Genomic DNA, 22,377 nt, shown 5'->3' with positions numbered 1-22,377 from the left:
TCTCTGATGATTAGTGATGTTGAGCATTTTTTCATATGTTTATTTGCCATTTGTATATCCTCTTTGTAAAAATGTCTCTTCAAACCCTCTGCCCATTTTCAATTGGGTTGTTTGTTTTTTTGTTGTTGAGTTGCATAAGTTACTTGAATATTCTGGATATTAGCTCCATATCAGAGGCACTATTTGCAAAAATCTTCTCCCATTCAGTTGGTGGCCTCTTTATTTTGTCGATGGTTTCTTCTGCGGTGCAGAAGCTTTTAAGTTTCATATAGTCCCATTCGTTTATTTTAGCTTTTACTTCCATTGCCTTTTGAGTCAAATTCATAAAATGCTCTTTGAACCCAAGGTCCATAAGTTTAATACCTATGCTTTCTTCTATGCAGTTTATTGTGTCAGGTCTTATGCTTAAGTCTTTGATCCATTTTGCATTAATTTTGGTATATGGTGACAGATAGCAGTCCAGTTTCATTCTTTTGCATGTGGCTGTCCAATTCTCCCACCACGATTTATTGAAGAGGCTGTGTTTCCTCCATTGTATGTTTTCAGCTTCTTTGTCAAAAACTATCTGACCATATTTATGTGGTTTTATTACTGGGTACTCAATTCTATTCCATTGGTCTATGTGTCTGTTTTTCTGCCAATACCATGATGCTTTGATTATTGTAGCCTTGTAGTACAAGCTAAAGCCAGGGAGTGTGATACCTCCAGTATTGTTATTTGTTCTTAAGATTGCTTTGGCTACTTGGGGTCTTTTGTGGTTCCAAACAAATCTGATGATTTTTTGTTGTATTTCTTTAAAATATGCCATTGGGATTTTGATGGGGATTGCATTGAATCTGTATATTGCTTTGGGTAATATGGCCATTTTAACTATGTTGATTCTTCCAATCCATGAGCACGGAATGTCTTTCCATTTCTTTGTGTCCCTTCAATTTCTTACAAAAAAGTCTTATAGTTTTCAGCATATAGGTCTTTCACATCCTTGGTTAAGTTTATTCCTAGGTATTTTATTCTTTTTGCTGCAATTGCAAAAGGAATTGTTTTTTGTATTTCTTTTTCTGAGATTTCATTGTTAGTATATAGGAAAGCAATGGACTTTTGTACGTTGATTTTGTAGCCGGCAACTTTACTGTATTCGTTGATTGTTTCTAATAGCTTTTTGGTGGAGTCTTTAGGGTTTTCTATATATAGCATCATGTCATCTGCAAAGAGTGATAATTTAACTTCTTCATTCCCAATTTGGATGCCTTTTATTTCTTTCTCTTGCCTGATTGCTCTGGCAAGGACTTCCAACACTATGTTGAAAAGCAGAGGTGATAGGGGACATCCCTGTCGTGTTCCTGAACGTAGAGCAAAGGGCTTCAGTTTTTCACCATTAATTATGAGATTAGCAGAGGACTTGTCATATATGGCCTTTATTATGTTAAGGTATTTTCCTTCTATACCTATTTCATTAAGTGTTTTAATCATAAATGGATGTTGTATCTTGTCAAATGCTTTTTCTGCATCAATTGATATAATCATATGATTTTTGTCCTTTATTTTGTTTATGTGATGTATCACATTGATGGATTTGCGGATGGTGAACCATCCTTGTGCCCCGGGGATGAAACCCACTTGGTCGTGATGAATAATCATTTTAATGCATTGTTGTATTCGATTTGCTAGAATTTTGTTTAGGATTTTTGCATCTGTATTCATCAGACATATTGGTCTACAGTTTTCTTTTTTTGTGGTATCTTTACCAGGTTTTGGTATCAGGGTAATGTTGGCCTCATAAAATGAGTTAGGGAGTACTGTCCTGTCTCTTCTTCAATTTTTGGAAGAGTTTGAGCAGGATTGGTATTAGATCCTCTTTGAAGGTTTGGTAGAATTCACTAGTGAAGCCATCTGGTCCCGGACTTTTGCTTTTGGGAAGGTTTTGGATGACTGATTCAATTTCGTTACTGGTGATCGGTCTGTTTAGATTTTCCAGTTCTTCATGGTTCAGCCTAGGAAGGCTATATGTTTCTAAGAACTTGTCCATTTCTTCTAGGTTATTGAATTTGGTGGCATATAGTCCTTCATAGTATTCTTCGATGATCCTTTGTATTTCTGTGGCATCCGTGATAACTTCCCCGTTTTCATTTCTGATTTTGTTTATTAGTGTCTTCTCTCTTTATCTTAGTGAGTCTAGCCAAGGGTTTGTCAATTTTGTTAATCTTTTCAAAGAACAAGCTCTTTGTGACATTAATTTTATCTATCGTCTTTTTGTTCTCTATTTCATTTAGTTCTTCTCTGATTTTTACTACTTCCTTTCTTCTGCTGACCTTAGGTTTCATTTGTTCTTCTTTTTCTAGATCGTTAAGGTTTAATGTGAGGTTATTTATTAGGGATTTCTCTTGTTTCTTGAGATATGCCTGTAATGATATAAATTTCCCTCTTGCAAATGCTTTTGCTGCATCCCAAAAATTTTGGTAGCATGTGTGTTCATTGTCATTTGTTTCTATGTATCATTTGATCTCTCCTCTAATTTCTTCTTCAAACCAGTTGTTCTTTAAAATATGTTGTTTAATCTCCATGTCTTTTTGTTTCTTCCTGCTTTCTTTTCGCAGTTGATGTCCAGTTTCAAACCCTTGTGATCAGAAAATATGCTTGGTATGATTTCAGTCTTTTTAAATTTACTGAGATTAGTTTTATGTACCCATATATGGTTTATCCTTGAGAATGTCCCATGTACACTAGAAAAAAATGTGTAGTCTCATGTTTTAGGATGAAGTGCTCTATAAATGTCAATTATGTCCATTTCATCTAATGTGTCATTTAGGGCAATTTTTTTATTTCTCTTCTCTTTGGATGATCTCTCCATAGCTGTCAAAGATGTATTTAGGTCTCCTAGTATAATTGTCTTTTGGTCAATTTCTCCCTTTAGTTCTGTTAGTAGTTGTTTGGTATATTTTGTTGCTCCCTGATTGGGGGCATAGACATTGATGACTGTTATGTCTTCTTGTTCTATAGTCCCCTTTACCATTATGAAATGTCCATCTTTGTCTCTTGTTAACTTTTTCACCCTAAAGTCTCTTTCATCTGGTATCATTATGGCTACACCTGATTTTCTCTTGATACCATTTGCTTGGAGTGTCAATATCCACCCTTTCTCTTTGAGTCTATGCTTCTCCTTGTAGCTGAGATGGGTCTCTTGGAGGCAGCATATGGTTAGGTTTTGTTTTTTGATCCAGTCTGCTGCTCTGTGCCTTTTTATTGGTGAGTTCAGTCCATTTACATTTAGGGTGATTATTGATATGTGAGGGTTTCCTCTCATTCTATCTTTAGTTTTCTGGTAACATTGTGTCTCCATGTTTTCTTTGCCTTTTTGCTGTTGTCTATTATTTCTGTGTCATGATATTCTATGATATTTCCCTCTGTTTCTTCTTTTATTAGAGAATATTTGAGTTCTGTATTTTTTTTGAGTGGTTATCATTAAGTTTGTGTAAAAGAAATTTTGATATTTAGAGTATTCTATTTTCTTCAGCATGCTTACAGTCTCCATTCCCATATTCTGGTTCAAGTCTTTACTTTCCCCCTTTTTATGTTTTATTTGTCACAAATTGTCCCTATTGATGGTGGTTGAATAGAGTCTTTTAGTATTTTTTGTAGTGCAAGTCATGTATTAGAAAGTTCCCTTAGCTTCTGTAGGTCTGGAGAGGTCTTTCTTCCTCCTTGATATCTAAAGAATATCTTTGCTGGACATATTATTCTTGGCTCATAATTTCTCTTTTTCAATAGTTTGAAAATTTGGTTCCACTCCTTCCTGGCTTGTAGAGTTTCTGCTGAGAAATCTGATGATAATCTAATGGGCTTTCCTTTGTAGGTTACCCTCTTCTTTTCCCTGGCTGTTTTGAAGATTCTTTCTTTGTTATTCATTTTTGACAGCTTCAATACAATGTGCCTTGGAGGAGGGCTGTTGGGTTTGAGTAATTAGGTGTTCTATTCTTTTTAGATTCGAGGATCCAGTTCTTTCCATAAGTTTCGAAAGTTCTCATCTCCTTTTTGTTTGACTATATTCTCTGTTCCCTTCTCTCTTTCTTCTCCTACTGGTATGCCCATTATTCTTATATTGCTCTTTCTGATGGAGTCAGAAATTTCTTGTAGAGTTCTTTTATTTCTTTCAAGTCTGAAGTGTCTTTCTTCTTCCATCTTGTAATTTCCAGGTTTCTATCTTCGATGTCACTGATTCTTTCCTCCATTTGGTCAACTCTACTTCCTAAGCTGATAATTTCATCTATTGAGTTTTTTATCTTCTGAAATTCTATTTGTTTCTTTTTAAATATTTCAATCTCTTTGGTAAAATGTTCATGTTATTCTTTGATTGTGTTTCTGAGTTCATTAAACTGCCTTTCTGTATTTTCTTGCATCTCATTGAGTTTTTTCAGGACTGCAATCTTGAATTCTCTGTCATTTAAGTCACATATTTCCACATCTTTAAGTTCATTTTCTGGGGACTTTTAACTTTCTTTCTGAGCTGTCTTGTTGCCTTGGTTATTCATGGCAATTAATTATTTATTATGTCTCTTCCTAGACATCTGCAAGAGTGGGTTCTTCTACAGGTTGTTGGGAAGAGGTCTTCCTTTTGTTTTCCAGTACTCGTTGGTAGAATGTTTTATTTTCTCTCTAACTGCAGCCCTTTTTTCTCTCTCACACTGTAGTTTTATGTTTTCTCTGCACTATTACAGCTTCTCACACAATGGGGGTATTCCCTCGAAGGGTGGATACTCCTCTGTTAACAGTTTGCCTGGGTCATAGGGTGCTGCATCCCTGTATGGATGTGGAGAGCTTTTCAAGGTCCAAAGCTCTTCCTGCACCAGATACAGAGCCCGTGTGTTTCAGCAGTTCTATTTACTCCTGCAGTCATCTGCCAAGATAGGTGGGGGCAGGGGCATGATGAGTTGTAAGAGGTGGCCCAGAGCAATGTCCGCGACCACCACCATAGCCAGTCCTGCTTCCACAGCTCCCTCCTCTTTGCCAGAACTAGTTGTGCTGAGAATCTTTGTCTGCGGTCACAGTTCCCAGAACTGCAAATATTCTATTCTGTTCTTTTGATCTGACACTGCTACTGTTCTGCTTCTAGCACAGGGCAGGTGGGGGCTGTGTGAACTCTGGGAGGGTAGGGAGGGCACGGCTAGTCTCATTACCTATGATTTCTGTTCTGTAAAGTAGTGATGGCTTAAGTCACCATTTTCAGCCTTCTTCCCTCAGTCTTTGCTCCGAGTTCTCTGCCTTCAGTGCTGGGTTCCGCCATGTTATATGCTGTCCCCTCAGCCCTGCGGGCCATAAACGGAGCCCTAGTAGTCCGAGTTCTTCCCTCTCCCACAGCTGTGGTAGTTCTTGGTTACAGTGAGCTTGGAGCACTGAGCTTGGTCTGCATCATGTGCCTGTGCAGCTCTGTCACCACACTTTTCCTTTCCTGTCTCCCCTGCTCACGCACTTTGCGCACATTTAGGTGGATTTAGTAGTGGGCCTCTTCTTCTTGTCTGTCAGCTGTGCAGGGAGTCCTTTGTGGAATTGTAGTGTTTAATTTGTTGTAAATTCCAGGGAAGATTTCCAGAGATTCACCTGACGCCGCCATTTTGATCCTCTTTCATTTCTGATTTTATTAATTTGGGTTCTCTCTCTCTTTTTCTGATGAGTCTGGCTAAAGGTTTGTCAATTTTGTTTATCTTCTCTAAAAACCAACTCTTTGATTCATTGATTTTCTGTATTGTTTTTCTGCTTTCTATTTCATTAATGTCCGGTCTGATCTTTATTATCTCCTTCCTTGTACTCCTTTTGGGCTTATTTTGCTGTTCCTTTCCGATGTCCCTTAAGTGTGAAGATAAACTGTTGATTAGTGATTTTTCTTGTTTTGTTAGGTATGTCTGCATTGCTATGAATTTCCCTCTTAGGACTTCTTTCACTGCATCCCATAGATTTTGGGTTGTTGTGTTTTCATTTGCATTTGTCTCAAGATATCTTTTGATTTCTTCCTTGATCTCATGGTTGACCCATTCATTATTTAGTAACATGTTATTCAGCCTCTATTAATTTATGGGTCTTCTACTTTTTTGGTTATTTGTTTGTTTGTTTTTCTGCAGTTTATTTCTAATTTCATAGCACTCTGGTCAGAGAAGACAATTGGTAAGATATCAATTTTCTTAAATTCATGAAGTCTTGTTTAGGGCCCTAACATGTGGTCTATCTTGGAAAATGTTCCATGTGTGTTTGAGAAAAACGTGTATTCTACAGCTTTGGGGTGAAATGCCCTGAAAATACCAATTAAATCCAACTGGTTCAATGTGTTATTTAAGGCCATTGTTTCCATATTGATTTCCTTTCTGGAAGACCTGTCCCTTGTTCTCAGAGGTGTGTTGAAGTTCCCTACTATGATAGTGTTACTGTTGATCTCTGTCTTTATTTCAGTCAATATCTGTTTTATGTATTTAGGTGCTCCTATGTTGGGTGCATAGATGTTTGCTAGGGTTCTGTCCTCTTCTCAGATCGATCCCTTTATTATTATATAGTGCTCATCTTTGTCTTTTAATATAGTCTTCATTTAAAGTCTCTTTTGTCAGATATCAGTATTGCAAGTCCATCTTTTTTCTCATTTCCATTTGCATGAAATATCGTACTCCAACCCTTCATTTTCAGCCTGTGTGTGTCTTTTGATCTGAGGTGAGACTCTTGTGTACAGCATATAAAAGGGTCTTGCTTTCTTATCCACTCAGCCACCCTATGTCTTTTGATTGTAGCATTTAATCCATTTACATTTAAAGTGATTATTGATAGGTACATAGTTATTGTCCTTTTTTTAAATTTGTAGTTAGATTGTTTTCATCTTTCTTGTGTTTGCAGAAACCCTTTTAATATTTCCTGCAATGCTGGCTTGGTGGCAATAAATTCCTTTAGCTTATTCTTTTCTGGAAGCTATTTATCTCTCCTTCAATTTTAAATGATAGCCTTGCTGGATATAGCAATCTAGGTTGTAGGCCTGAGTACCTCCTGTCACTCCCTCCTGGCCTGCAATGTTTCTATAGAAAAGTCATTTTATAGTTTTATAGGAATTCCTTTGTATATAACCCATTGTCTTTCTCTTGTTTCATTTAGGATTCTCTCTTTGTGTTTAACCTTTGCCATTTTTACTATAGTGTGTCTTGTTGTGGACCTGTTTGGGTTTATCCTGGTTGGAACTCTCTGCACTTCCTGGGCTTGTATGTTGGTTTCCTTCATCATCTTACAGGAGTTTCCAGACATTATTACTTCAAATATATTCTCAATCCCTTGCTCCCTCTCTTCACCTTCTGGTATTCCTATGATGCACATGTTGTTGTGCTTGATGTTATCCCAGAGGTCTCTTAAACCATCTTCATTGTTTTTTATTCTTTTTTTCTTTTTGTTATTCTGTTTGGGTGATCTCTGCTAACTTGTCTTGTAAGTCGCTGATTTGATCCTCTGCTTCATCTAACCTGCTGGTAATTCCTTCAAGTATGTTCTTTATTTCAGTTATTATATTCTTTAGTTCTAACTGGTTGTTCATTATGATTTCTCTATCCTTCTGTATGTTGTCGCTAGGCTCCTTAAACATTCTTATCATCAGTGTTCTGAACTCTGGCTCTGATAGGTGGTTACCTCTATTTCATTTGTTTCCAATTCTGGAGGTTTCTTCTGTTCTTTTATTTGGGACCTGTTTCTTTTTTCCCCATTCTGGCTGACTCTCTGTGTTTGCTTCCATGTATTAGGTAGATCCCATAGGGCTCTTGGTTTTTGCTGGGTTATCTTATGTAGTATATGTGCTTTATATTTGACTTGCTCCACTTCCTTATTCTTCTGTGTGTGCTCCAAAGTTGTCTCCAAAGGTGTTGTGTATATTGTCCTGTTAAAGTTGATCTTTAATTGCTTTTGTCTTGTCAGTATTGGGATTGACTCCTAAGCTGATTAGTTGTGAGACTTGGTTCTTTCCACAGTGGGTGTTCTGCTGCATGAGGCTTGACTGCTCAAATGAGGCTTGGCCTCTATGGGCTCTTGTGGCTGTAGAGAATTCCCTCTAGGTGTGTCACTTGTAGGTCAAACCTGGTAATACTCTGGTTTGGTCTGGAGTTGGCCTCTGGTTGTGTTGAACCTTGTGCCTCTTGAGCTGGGCCCTGGTGTAGGGCAATTTCAGAACAAAGCAAATCACCAAGCAAAACAACAGCAACACCACATAAAAAAAACAAATATACTCACATGTGAAAACAACCGATAACCCACACGCAACACAGGCAAAATATCAAAAATACAATAACAAAACAAACAAACAAAAAAAAGCAGTGCCAGTCTTGGCTTAAGCCCACAAAGTAATCTCCAGGTTCTCCTCTGATGTACAAAGAGTCCTATGCATCTGGTGCAGGCAGAGCTGGTCACCTGGTGTCCAGAGTGACCCTGGGACTACAGTTCTAGATGAGTGGGGCTATGGAATCTGGAAGGTAGTTTTTACAATGTCAGTGCAGTTTCTGCTCTTGCCTGCACATATTCGCACTGAGAGTAACACAGCCAGCCCTGTGCCCAGGTCTCCTGAGTCTTGGAGCATTTCTGTGTGTGTGTGTGTGTGTGTGTGTGTGTGTGTGTGTGTGTGTGTGCGTGCGCGTGTGTGTCTGTGTTTATGTGTATGTGGAGGGCAGGAGATTTCTGAGCTGCTGAAACCCCAGAGCTGCATCTGCCACCTGCTGCCAAGCCCTGGGTATGTCTCCACAGTTGTAATTCCCTTGCCCTAGGCAGGCCAGAAAAGATGGGGCCTGGGAAAGGAGGAGTCTTCTCCCAGCTCAGCAGTGTCACACTCTTCCAAGCCTCTTCCCTGGGTCAGACCTGCAAGTGGGGTCTTCCCAGACCCTGAGCACTAAGGCGCCTCTAATCTGACACTACTCCTCTGTTCAGCAGTAAGTTTGAGTCTCCGGAAGGCCTGGGATGGATTGGAAGAGTGGGAGGAGAGGACCACGTATGGTGTTTACATCCTTTGTCCAACCTGGGGCCAAGCTGGAGGTTTCAACTGACGTTTCTGCCTCAAAGGCTTGATATGCTGCTCTCTGGGCAGGAGAGATCAGCTGTGGGATGCAGGGGAAGAGCCCACCTCCTGGCTCTTGTGGTCTCTGTTCTGTTCTGGGACCACCTGCCTCTTCCCAGCCATGGATGCTGGCCGTGTCTCCACTTCGCTCCCTTCCCTCTTCACCTGCTTGCATAATTTGCCCACCTTCAAGTTATCCTCATATGAGTCGCTTAGCTGCTCTGTGTGATGAACCGAGAGTCCTTTGATGGGTTACAGATGTTCAACATGTGGTAAATTCCGGAGGAGAACTCAAGACCACCTCGCTGCCACCATTCCTATGACGTCCATCAGTGTAATTTTAATATAGTATGTTTTTCCTTTCTTAAAATGTGTATATATTTTTTCACACTCTATACACCCAGACACACACACACACACACACACACACACTAGGTCTGATAATTCAGTTCCCGAACTTGTTGCAACAATGTTGCTAACCTTTTTTGATATCAGAGGGATTCTTCATTATAAATTTGTACCAACTGAACAAACAGTTAACCAAATTTACTATTTGGAAGTACTGAAACGGCTGTAGTGAAAAAGACGACCTGAACTTTTCACCAAAAATTCATGTCTCTTGCATCACAACAATGAAAGAGCTAACAGAGCACTGTTTGTGAGGGAGCTTTTAGCTAGTAAACAAATAATTATTGGAACACCCTCCCAACCACCTGATCAGATCCCCAATGACTTCTTTTTTTTACACAAAGATAAAGGAAATATTGAAAGGAAGACATTTTGATGACAATCAGGACATCAAAGGTATTATGACGACAGCTCTGATGGCCATTCCAGAAAAAGAATTCCAAAATTGCTTTAAAGGGTGGTCTAGGAGCTGGTGTCAGTGCTTCCCAAGGGGAGTACTTCGAAGGTTACCATATGATATTCAACAATGTATGTAGCACTTTTTCTGGGGTGAGTTCATGAATGTAATTTTCAAACCTCATATGTATATAATTACAGTTGACATTCAATAATATTCAACTTCAGCTTCTGGTATATAGTGCAGTGGTCAACATTTCCCTAATAGCTAGTGAAGGTGAACATTTTTTTCATATATCTGTTGGCTGTTTCTATGTCTTCTAGGGAAAAGTTACTGTTCATGCCCTGTGTCTGTTTTTTAATTGGATTATTTGTATTTTTGTTGTTGAATTTTAGGAGTTCCTTATATATTTTGGATATTAGCCCATTATCGGTGGCATTCTTTATAAACATCTTCTCCCATTTGGTTGGTTGCCTCTTTGTTTTGTTGATGGTTTTGTTTGCTGTGCAGAAGCTTTTTAGTTTGATGCAGTTCCATTCATTTATTTCAACTTTTACTTCCCTTGCCTTTTTCTTTTTAGGTCAAATTCATAAAATCCTTTTTGAACCCAAGGTCCATAAGTTTAGTACTTATGCTTTCTTCTTTGTAGTTTATTGTTTCAGGTGTTATGCTTAGGTGTGTGTGTGTGGTTTTTTTTTTTTTTTTTTTTTCATTTTGAGTTAATTTTGGTATACAGTGAAAGATATCTGTCTAAAGTGGATTTTTGTGGAATGATGGAAATTGTCATTGGGGTACTTGGCAGGCCAGTCTTGGCTGTGGGACCTAGATGGTGAACTTGGACAAGGACACCCAAAGATGGTGGTTCTCTCCCATTTCATGGTTGTGCAGCTCTGTAAGCACCTGGATGGCCTCTTCCACTGAGCCCATCTGGATCAGCACCATCTCACACACCTCCTAAAAAAACATGTACCCTTTGATGATGCTGCCCTGCATGACATCTGTATGGATAGTAAGCCATTAGGCCAATGGGTCTGTAACTTGTAAGAAAAGTTTAAGTTAAAGACTTGGGAAGAAAATAATCAATTCTGAGAGAATCAATTAAATGACCCAGAAAATTTTAGAGAAAAAAACAGACCACCACAGTGGGACTAGTAGGGGACATCTAAATTTAAGACACAGACAAAGGCAGAATAACCATCAGAGGATTGTCTTCATCAATTTTGGCTGCTATAACAAAATGGCATAGACTGGGAGGCTCGAACAACATTTATTTCTCACAGTTCTGGAGGCTAAAATTTGGAGTTGAAGAACCCAGCAGATTCTATGTTTGATGAAAGCCTACTTTCTGGTTCAGACTACCTTCTTCTTGTTATGTCCTCAAATGGTAGAAAGACAGTTAGGGATATCTCTTGAACTAACCCATTCACAAGGAACTAACCCATTCACAAGGGCTCCACTGTCATGACCCAATTATCTCCCAAAACCCTCCACCTACTAATACCATTACATGGAGCATTAGGATTTCAACATATGAAAATTCGGGGGGGGGGGCATTCAGTCCATAACAAGGAAATAGAGATGACAAAACTAGGCAAAATCAGGAAACAGTGGTGTCACAAAGTCTAAAGGTAGAGAGCATTTTAAGGGTTTGTCCTTCATCATTCAGTGTTTTTTAAGTAGCAGCTTGTTGTAGTGTGAGAAGGAAGCAAATTGTGAATGCCTTATTGGCACCATTGCTCATTAAATATCATCTCTGTAAGATCTGAGTCATATAGAATTGGTATGCGTTATGAACTTTGTATCACCCTATTCCTTATAAGCTTTGCTTTTCTCTCATGCACAGAAGTTGATTAAACTGAGAAATAGTCTGTGGAGGAAAAATGTTTAGCACTGAACTTGGTAATGGAGTCTATTCTAGTCATAAGATTTTTTACAGGTTCACTTAGAAAATTTAATAGGACAATAGCACGTTACATCTGCAGTAGTTTCATTTCACTGCTGAATCAGTCGCACTGTGTTTATTTTTCCATGTCTGAAAATTCAACTATTATTGAGTTTTTTGTTGTTACAAGTTCTGACCAAACATTAATAATATTTCATATTTTATTTCATTTGTTTGTCTTGTTCCTTTTTTGTTTTCAGTTTTATATACAACAAATGAAGAAAAAAAAACTTTACTGACAATATTCACTCCAATTAACTTTAATTAACTAATTATAATACAACAATTTTTTTCAAGAGAAAGTAAAGGAAAAATAAAGATAGAGTAGGAACATTACTTATATTTCTTTAGAATGGCATCGATAGATAAAGGTTAATGCAGATATTTTAAGAGACAGAATTTGAGGTATATTACACAAAGTCATGAGAACAGCAGGAATTGAAAAAACAAAACAAAACAAAACTCATAGACACAGACAATAGTTTAGTGGTTACCAGAGGGTAGGGGAGTAGGGGGATGGTAGATGAGGGTAAAAGGGATCAAATATATGGTGATGGAAAGAGAACTGACTCTGGGTGGTGAACACACAATGTGATACCTATATAAAAGATGTATTACAGAATTGTACACCTGAAACCTGTGTAACTTTACTAACAATTGTCACCCCAATAAACTTTAATTCAACAACAATAATAATAATAATAATATTTCATAGTTTAAATGTTTTGTCATTAAAAACTTACATGAAGAGAAAAAGATTTTTTTGAGAATGTCATTCTGGTCTTAACTCTAATGTCAGTGAATTGGTATGAAATATATAGATACAACAGAGAAATATTGTCAACGTGATTTCTCTCCTCTCATTTACCATCTTTTTTTCTTTCTGGATCTAATTTATTCATCATTTTCACTTTAAATGTTTTTATACCTCACTTGCATGCTATAATAGTCATGGAGGAAATAAAATATTTACATATTTTCAGGAGGCTTTAATCTGGAAGTATTTGCACACTAATTGCTTGTTAACAGTTCTAGAAAACAGTGGAATGCTCAAGTGACCTATTTTAACTCTCTCCTAAAATTTAACTATTAATGCCAAATGTCAAAAGACTAAAAAAACTCTAAGTTGCATACACTCTTGGGTATATAGGGGAGGAAAACTATTTTTCCTCTAACCATCTTGGATCTCTGGCTGGGGTTCTGTAAAATAGACTAACAAAAAATTAACAAGAGAGAAATAAACAGAAGTTTATTAATGTGTGCATCATGCATATTCATGGATAACTCCAAAGGGTGGCTGGAACTTGAACTAATATGCATTTTAACAAAAGAACAATACATTTTTAGAGACGTGATAAGACAAAGGAAAAGGACTTTGAGTTTCTAGGTTAGCAAACTATGGGAAGGCAAATTATATGGAGAAATCGATAGTAGATGAAAGGTAGTTTTAGCAAGGTTTGTTATGTGGATTCCTCTAATACTGTCCCTCGGCTGATAATGGTCAAGAGTACTCTCCAGGGATTAACTTCTGTCCTTCCTAGTAGAACAAAAGAGGAGACACATTTACAAATTTATGTCCTCCTTTTATGCAAATAGGGAGAGGGCAGAGAGCTTTTCTTCTATAGTCACTCACCGCTTAACAACCAGGATACGTACATTCTGAGAAATGCATCATTAGGTGAGCTCATCATTATGTGAACATAGAGTGCACTTACACAAATCTAGACAGTCTAGAATACTTACTACATATCTAGGCAGTATGGTATAGCCTATTGATCTTAGGCTATAAATCTGTACAACATGTTACAGTACTAAATATTGTATGCAATGAAACACAGTGGTAAGTATTTGTGTTTAAACATATCTCAATATAGAAAAAGTACAGTAAAAATATAGTATAAACAATTAAAAATTGATACACCTGTATAGGGCACTTACCACAAATGGAGCTTTCAGGACTGGAAGTTGCTCTGGGTGAGTCAGTGAGTGAATGTGAATGCCTATGTTATTACTGTATACTACTGTATAAACACTTGTACAATTTAGCTACATTAAATTCATTTAAAAACATTTTTTCTTCATTAATAAATTAACCTTAGCTTAGTGTATTTTTTTTTTTTTACTTTACAAACTTTTATTTTTTTAACTTTTGGACTCTTTTGTAATTATACATCTTTTTTTTATTAGTTTCAGGTGCACAAGAAAAAGCAATAGTTAGACGTTTATCATTTATATCCCACACATTGTGTGATCCCCCCTCCCCCCATCCACTATCCCTCTGACATCGCACAGAGCCATTACATTTCTATTCCTAATGCTGTACTCCGCTTCCTGTAACCATATAAAACACAAACACATTGCACAGCTGTACAAAAATATTTTCTTTCTTTATATCCTTATTCCAGAAGCTTTTTGATTAAAATATTTTATTTGTAAACTTTTTTGTTAATAACTAAGACACAAACACACATATTAGCCTAGGCCTACACAGGGTGAGGATCATCAATATTACTTTGTTCAATCTCCACATCTTGCTGCATTGGAAAGTCTTCAGGGACAATAACACACATGGAGATGTCATCTCTTATGATAACAATGCCTTCTGGAAAAACTTCTGAAGGACCTGTCTGAGGCTCTTCTTGAGGAGATGTCACTCTTTTCAGAAATGTGTCCATGGTGGTTTGCTTGGTTTGTTTCTTTTTTTCATCATAGACATAAGCAGACAATGTGCCATGAATATTCCTGTCTATTAATGAAACCTTTCAGTGTTGTGGTTCATGTTTTTAAAATTCTTAAGAAGCTTGTTGAGGTCTGCAAAAGTTTCTGCTAAACCTTTCACTGTGAGTTTTTTTGGGGGGATTCTTCCTTTTCTTCTCCTGTAGTTTCCTTTTCCCTTGCTTCTTCTTCAGTTATGCATTCTTGTTCTAGTTCCAACAACTCTTCATTGGTCAGTTACTCAGGAAACACCTCTAGAGCTCCTCAATCTCATGCTCATCCACACCCAGGTTAAAGTTGTTTGCCATCTCAACCACATCCTTATTGATATTTGCAACCTCCTCATCCTTTGCAAATCCTTTGAGGTCCTGGACAAAGCCCATGCATGTCTTCTTCAAGAGACCATTCATACAGTCCGTGGTAACATCACATCAAGCCCAATCAAGGTTATTGATGCAGTCATAACTATTGCAATCCTTCCAGAATTGCATCGGTCCCTTTTCAGTGTCTTCCTCAGATTTAGCAATAGCCTGGACAAAAATACTCATCAGGTAGCAGGCCTTAAAGACTGCTATAACTTATTGATCCATTGGTTGGATCAAAGGTGGTATTTGCAGGGAGAAACATTACTTTGATATTGGGATGAAGATCACCAATAAAAGGAGGATGTCCAAGAGCATTATCAATAATAAGCAAAATCTTGAAAGGTATGTTATCCTCCAAAGAGTACTTCTCCATTTTGCTGGTGTAGCAGTTCAGGAGGGCATCTTGGAAGAGGAACTAGGTCATCCATGGCTTCTTATTGCTCCTGCAATAAACTGACAGTGTGTACATACTGATATTCTTGAAAGCCCTTGGTTTCTTTCTGTGCCAGATTACAAATGGTTCCTTTCTATTTGTAGCCTGCAACATTTCCCCCAAGAAAAACTGTTATCCTATACTTAAAAACCTTGAAACCTGGCATTGACTTGGCCTCGTTATGGATGAAAGTTATTTCAGGTATCTACTTCTAGAATAGAGAGGGTCAATCCACATTGAATATTTTCTCTGGCAAGTAATTATCTAGAGTTTCAAAAAATTCTTCAGCTGCTTTCACATCAGCACTTGCAGACTCACCACTCACTGTTATATTATGTAATGAATAATGATTTTTTTTTTTTAACAAAGGACTTTATTGGGAAACAGTGTGCATTTCCAGGCCTTTTTTCCAAGTCAAGTTGTTGTCCTTTCCATCTCAGTTGTGGAGGGTGCTGTTCAGCTTCAAGTTGTTGTTCTTTTAGTCTTAGTTGTGGAGGGCATAGCTCAACTCCAGGTCCAGTTGCCATTGCTAGTTGCAGGGGGCACAGCCCACCATCCCTTGCGGGAGTCAAACCAGCAACCTTGTGGTTGAGAGGATGTGCTCCCACCAACTGAGCCATCTGGGAGCTCAGCAGCAGCTCAGCTCAAGGTGCCGTGTTCAATTTTAGTTGCAGGGGGCGCTGCCCACCATCCCTTGCGGGAGTCGAGGAATTGAACTGGCAACCTTATGGTTGAGAGCCCGCGCTCCAACCAACTGAGCTATCCGGGAGGCAGCTCAGCTCAAGGTGCCGTGTTCAACCTTAGTTGCAGGTGGCAGAGCCCACCATCCCTTGCGTGACTCGAGGAGTTGAACCGGCAACCTTGTGGTTGAGAGCCCACTGGCCCATGTGGGAATCGAACCAGCAGCCTTCGGAGTTAGGAGCATGGAGCTCTAACCGCCTGAGCCACTGGGCCGACCCTGAATAATGATTTTTGACTTAGCAGTAAATTCATCATCATAGTCAGATCCAGCCTTTTCTTTCAACCTCACAAGCAAACTTTTTATTTTGGATATAATCATCATGATGCTGAGAAGACTATGCTTCTGTGTCAGTTCTTCAATCCAGATCATTAGAAGTTTCTCTATAGCTAATATAAGCCTTTCTCTAATTCGTCAGTTTTTGTTGCCTTCAATGAAGCAAGTCCTTTAATGGCTTCTGTAACTTTGTTCTTATGCTTCAAGTTCATAGCTATGGTGGAATGGGGCATATTTGACTTGTAAGTGAGTGATAAACATCATTGATTTTCCATCTTCATAGTACTTAATCACCTTTAATTTTGTTTCTAGGTCAATCACTTGATGTGACCTCTTTCTGAAAATTTTAGCAGTGGATTCTGTATTTTAAGGACCATGATGAACAAAACATCATAAGATTAAATTAAGTATAAGAGAAAATGATGCAATCAAGAAATGTGGTAAACAGGAAATGTAACACAGCATACTGTTTTCCAGCAAACTTTTTTTTATAAGTAGAAAGAGTACACTCTAAAATATCTATTGAAAGTATAAGAAGCACATAAACCAGTAACATGGTCATTTATGGTCATTATCAAGTATTATGCACTGTACATAATAGTATATACTATACTTTTATTGAATGGCAGCACAGTAGATTTGTTTACACCAGCATCATTACAAACATGTGAGTAATGTGTTGTGCTATGACATTATGACAGCTATGACATCATTAGGTGACAGGAATTTTTCAGCTCCATTATAATCTTATGCAACCACTGTACATGCAGTCCATCATTGACCAAATTGTCATTGTGTGGTGCATAATAGTATACACTTCTTTTCAATTGCTTTCAGTTCAAAATGATCCGCATGCCAAAGTGGCACATTCGAGGTGACATATTCTGTTACTATTCACTTATATCTATCAAAGAGAATTTGGGTAGCATGGAAGGATCTTATCTCAAAGGAACAGCCTCTCTGATGAAGGTTTTTTCTCACCTCCAGATGTAATTCTTCTCTTTGGCATACATGTGTGGTATATAGTGGATATTGGATAGGACTTAATAGCTTCTGAGGAATGATATAACTCTAGATTAACTTTAAGGCTTGTAACTTTAAAGCAAATAGGTAAGTGGTCATTATACAGATTACTGAAGAAGCAGATTATGCAGGGAATGTGATGAGTTCAAATTCACACACATTCTCATATTTAGTTTGAGCTTAACTTGGGAGGTTAAAGTGAAGATATTGAGTATGCAGCTAGAGTTTGTAGATCAAAGAAAGATCTTACAGATGCAGCATTGGGAATGATTAGTTTATAGGTAGAAATTGAGGCTATTAATGTAAATGAGATTTTCTTGGGAAACAATGTAGAAGATGAGTAAGATGGTACATGAAGAAAATTCACATTTACTGATTATGTGTCATTTAGTAATTCAATTAAAATTGTTAGTATTTCTGGACTGCGCATTATGTACACATTTTTATGTGAAGTATTTAATAATGAAAATCTCATTTAATCTTCATAATAATGATATGAGATAGATATTATTATTATTATTTTCATTTTACAGATGAAGTAACAATCTCAGAGAGGTAATGTGAGTTGACCAAATCACACATCTAGGAAGTGGTAAAACTACTTAGCCTATTTGACTTAGCCTATATTTTTGACCAATGTCATGTGCTTTTCACATATTTATTGAACAACCAAGAACATCGCAAGGTACTTGAAATACAACAGTGAAAAGGACAGACACTCCTGTATTCATGGAACTTACTGTTTTTGTGGAGAGGCAGTCTTTAAACTTGCAAACTCATAAATAAAAACATAATCCAAAATTGTATTAAGGGTTATGAAGGAAATAATTGGGATAATATGATAGTGAATATAGGGATGGGGAGAAATAGACTAGATAAGTTAGATGAGGAAGACAGCTTTGACAATGGTTAATCTGAGACTTGAAAAATAAGAAGAACCCAGAGAAAGAGCTCTATAAGAATAGAGAACATGTGGAGGTTCCCCCAAAAAATTCAGAATAGAATTACCATACGACCCAGCAATCCGTCTCCTGGATATCTACACCAAAATTTTGAAAACATTTACCCATAAAGAAAATATATGCTCCAATGTTCATTGCAGCTTTATTTATGGTGACCAAGACATGGAAACAACCAAAGTGCCCTTCGATAGATGAATGGATAAAAAAGTTGTGGTATACATACACAATGGAATACTATTTGGCCATAAGAGAAGCCAAAATAGTACCATTTGTGACAAGATGGATGGATCTTGAGATTGTAACCCTAAGGGAAATAAGTCAGACAGAAAAAGTGAAGAACTGTGTAATTTCACTGACATGTGGGATATAAAACTGAAAACAACGAAAGAACAAGACAAACAAATGAAGAAACAAAAATTCATAGACACAGACAATAGTTTAGTGGTTACCAAAGGGTAAGGGAGGTGGGGTTTGGTAGATGAGGGTAAAGGGGATCAAATATATGGTGATGGAAAGAGAACTGTCTCTGGGTGGTGAACACACAATGTGATATATAGATGATGTATTACAGAATAGTACACCTGAAATCTATGTAACTTTACTAACAATTGTCACTCCAATAAACTTTAATTTAAAAAAAAGAAAGAGAGAAGGACATCCTGCCATTTACAATGACATGGATGAATCTTTGAAGGCATTGTGCTAAGTAAAATAGGTCAGACAGAGAAAGATAAATACTGTATGATGTCGTTTACATATGGAATCTTAAAAAGCTGAACTCATAGACACAGAGACTAGAATGTTGGTTACCAGGGACTAGGGGTGGGTAGGGAAACTGGGCAGATGTTGGTCAAAGAGTACGAACTTCCAATTATAAAGTAAATATGTTTTGGGGATCTAAGTTACAGAATGGTGATTATAGTTAATAATACTGTATTATATACTTGAAATTGTCAAGACGGTAGATCTTAAATGTTCTTACACCAAAAAAGAAATGATAATTATGTGACACGATGGAGGTGTTAGTTAACTCTATGGTGATAATCATTTTGCAGTGTGTATATAAGTATACCACATTGCCTTAAAATTACACAATGTTATACGAGTATGTCATTTATATTTCAATAAATCAGAAATTCTCCTTCTGAAGCAGGTGTGAAAAAAAGGAAAAGAAGACTAGAGAACAGTAAGTGAAAAGACCTTGATATGAGTCAGAATGAACAATGAGAAGAGTAGCTTCAGAGAGACAGGAGAAGCAGGAAGCAATCAAACCACATAAAGCCTTACAGGTTGCAGGGAGTCGTTTAGATTTTATTCTAAGACTAATGGAAAAACATTGAATAGTTTTAAGGAGAGTCATATGATCTAATTTATACATAAATATATCACCTTGGTTGTTCTCTGAAGAATAGATTGGAGGGAGATAAAAGTAGTAGAAATAGGAAGACCAAGAGGAAGCTATTACAATAGTCCATGCAAAAGATAATTCTGTCTTATTTTAAGGTAATATCATTGGAGATAAAAGGTAGACAAGGTTGAAATATATTTTGGATATAGATACTATAGAACATGCTGACAGATGTGGAAGGTAAAGAAAAGGGAGGAATAAAAATGATTTGTAGATTTTTGAGTCTTAGCAACTGTGACGATGGTGATTCCAATTTACTGAGATGGGGAACATTAGGCAAGTAATGGGTTGGTGAGGAGAAATCAGTAATGTTGTTTTGCCAGTGGTTGAATTTGACTTGTCCATTAGTCATCCAAGTAGAGAAGTCAAATAGAAAGTGATATATATGTCTGCAACTCTGAGGTATGTTCTAGATCATAGTATTGAATTTAAAAGTCATCAGATTAAATCCATGGATGAGCAGAATCATTTACAAAAAGAAGAGAGGTTTAAAATGAAGAGGAAGGAAAGGAAGGGAAGGAAAAAGAGGGAGTTGAAATCCCTGAGATTCGAGATCAAGGTACATTATTCTTTGGTGATTGGATGCATAAGGATGAGCTAGGAATAAAACAAACACCATAAAGGAGTAACTAGTGCAATAAAAAATTTGACAATTTAACCACTTTCTTCTTCTTAGAATACTCTTCTCTATTGGCTTTAGTGACAATGTATGTTCCTCGTTTTCCTTCATTGCACAAAGGAAGTGATGGACCTTCAATAAGAAAAGGTCAGCTTTTTCCATGATAGGAAGAGGAAGGTAGAAATATGACTACTGATGCAGGTAAGTTTGTAAATTTGTTTGTGGGAAGATGATGCAGTTCTCTTCTGATGGCTTTTATGATATCAGCAAAGCATAAGGTGATGCAAAAAGCTAAGGGGGAAGATGGAATGGACTTGGGGAGATGATCACTGGATATAATTAAGCAAGAATCATTTGAGAAGTAGAATAAGAACCAAGAGAGAATGGTATTATGGAAACTCAAGGAAAGAAGAGTTTCAGGTACATAGGGACAATCTGTGCTATCAAATGTTTTCTAGACGTTAATTAAGGTAAATAAAAGATTTTACACCACAAAGTTATTCCTATTCTTAATGAAAGCAAATTCAGCAGAGTCGGAAGGTACAAGCCAGAGTAGAGTGGTCTGGGGAAGAGTGCAAGATGAGGAAATAGAAACTGGGAGGGAAGATAGACTTGTAGAGATTATCCAAGAAAAGAAAAGAGGTGAAAATTGCAAGAAAAGGTGACTACTTTGAGGGAGAGATTTATTTTATTTTACTGTCGATATGCAGCTCCTCCCCCAGTTTTATTGAAAAATAATTGACATGCTTGAACATGTGAGTATAGGCTATAAGGAAGTATCCAGTAAAGAAGGAGATACAGAAGGGAGAGAATGTAGAGGGGATAATTGATGGAGAGAAGTCCTGGGAAAAACTATCTGGGATGAGGTCAGAACACAGGTAGGTGGAAGTGATTGTAAATTTGATAATGTGGATATAGACTATTCTAAGAACACTTATAAGAGAAGGTTGACCGCGTGATATTTTCTGAAGTTCCCCACTGGATAATGTAATTCGTATGCCTAAAGGTATTCATTAATGTCTCAATGCAGCTGAATGTTTTTCTATGATTAGGTTGTCTAATACAAAATTTCTTAAGTAGTTCCTTATTCCCTCAAAAATCTGTTCAAGGCCAGCCCGGTGCCTCAGGTGGTTAGAGCTCCGTGCTCCTAACTCCGAAGGCTGCCGGTTCGATTACCACATGGGCCAATGGGCTCTCAACCACAAGGTTTCCAGTTCAACTCCTCGAGTCCCGCAAGGGATGGTGGGCAGCGCCCCCTGCAACTAAGATTGAACACGGCACCTTGAGCTGAGCTGCCGCTGAGCTCCCAGATGGCTCAGTTGGTTGGAGCGTGTCCTCTCAACCACAAGGTTGCCAGTTAGACTCCCGCAAGGGATGGTGGGCTGTGCCCCCTACAACTAGCAACGGCAATTGGACCTGGAGCTGAGCTGCACCCTCTACAACTAAGACTGAAAGGACAACAACTTGAAGCTGAACAGCACCCTCCACAACTGAGATTGAAAGGACAACAACTTGACTTGGAAAAAAGAAGTCATGGAAGTACACACTGTTCCCCAGTAAAGTCCTGTTCCCTTTCCCCAATAAAATGTTAAAAAAAAAAAAAAATCTGTTCATAAAGGCAAATATGTGACTCTTTAAAGAACTCTTCTTTAGTTAGTATTTTTTCTTATTTCTTATTTATGTCATGAGGAATTAAATACTAACATATTGTCTTTGATTTAACCTAGAGTGCTTACAAATGGTATTCTGGAAAAAAAAAGTGATTTTAATTTTACTTGCTATGTCTCTACTGAAAACCTCATTAGTGCTTTAATTCATGCACAAAAGGTTAAAATGTACTAAAAGTGACAAGTCCTAAATGGAAATCATTTTTCACTCTCACAGTAAAGGACAATAATTCTGGGGAAAGGGAAGTGCTAGGGAAGAGTTATCAGAGTTGGTAGCTGAGTTATCATGTGACCCTCTGAAAGGCAGGGATATTAGAAGCAAAGGGACCTGGTTGAAAAAGATCACATCACTTGTCTGAGAAATAGATGAATCA

This window comes from Rhinolophus sinicus, chromosome X, assembly GCF_036562045.2.
Source record: "Rhinolophus sinicus isolate RSC01 chromosome X, ASM3656204v1, whole genome shotgun sequence".
Classification (NCBI taxonomy): domain Eukaryota; kingdom Metazoa; phylum Chordata; class Mammalia; order Chiroptera; family Rhinolophidae; genus Rhinolophus; species Rhinolophus sinicus.
Note: the sequence above shows the minus strand (reverse complement) of the source record.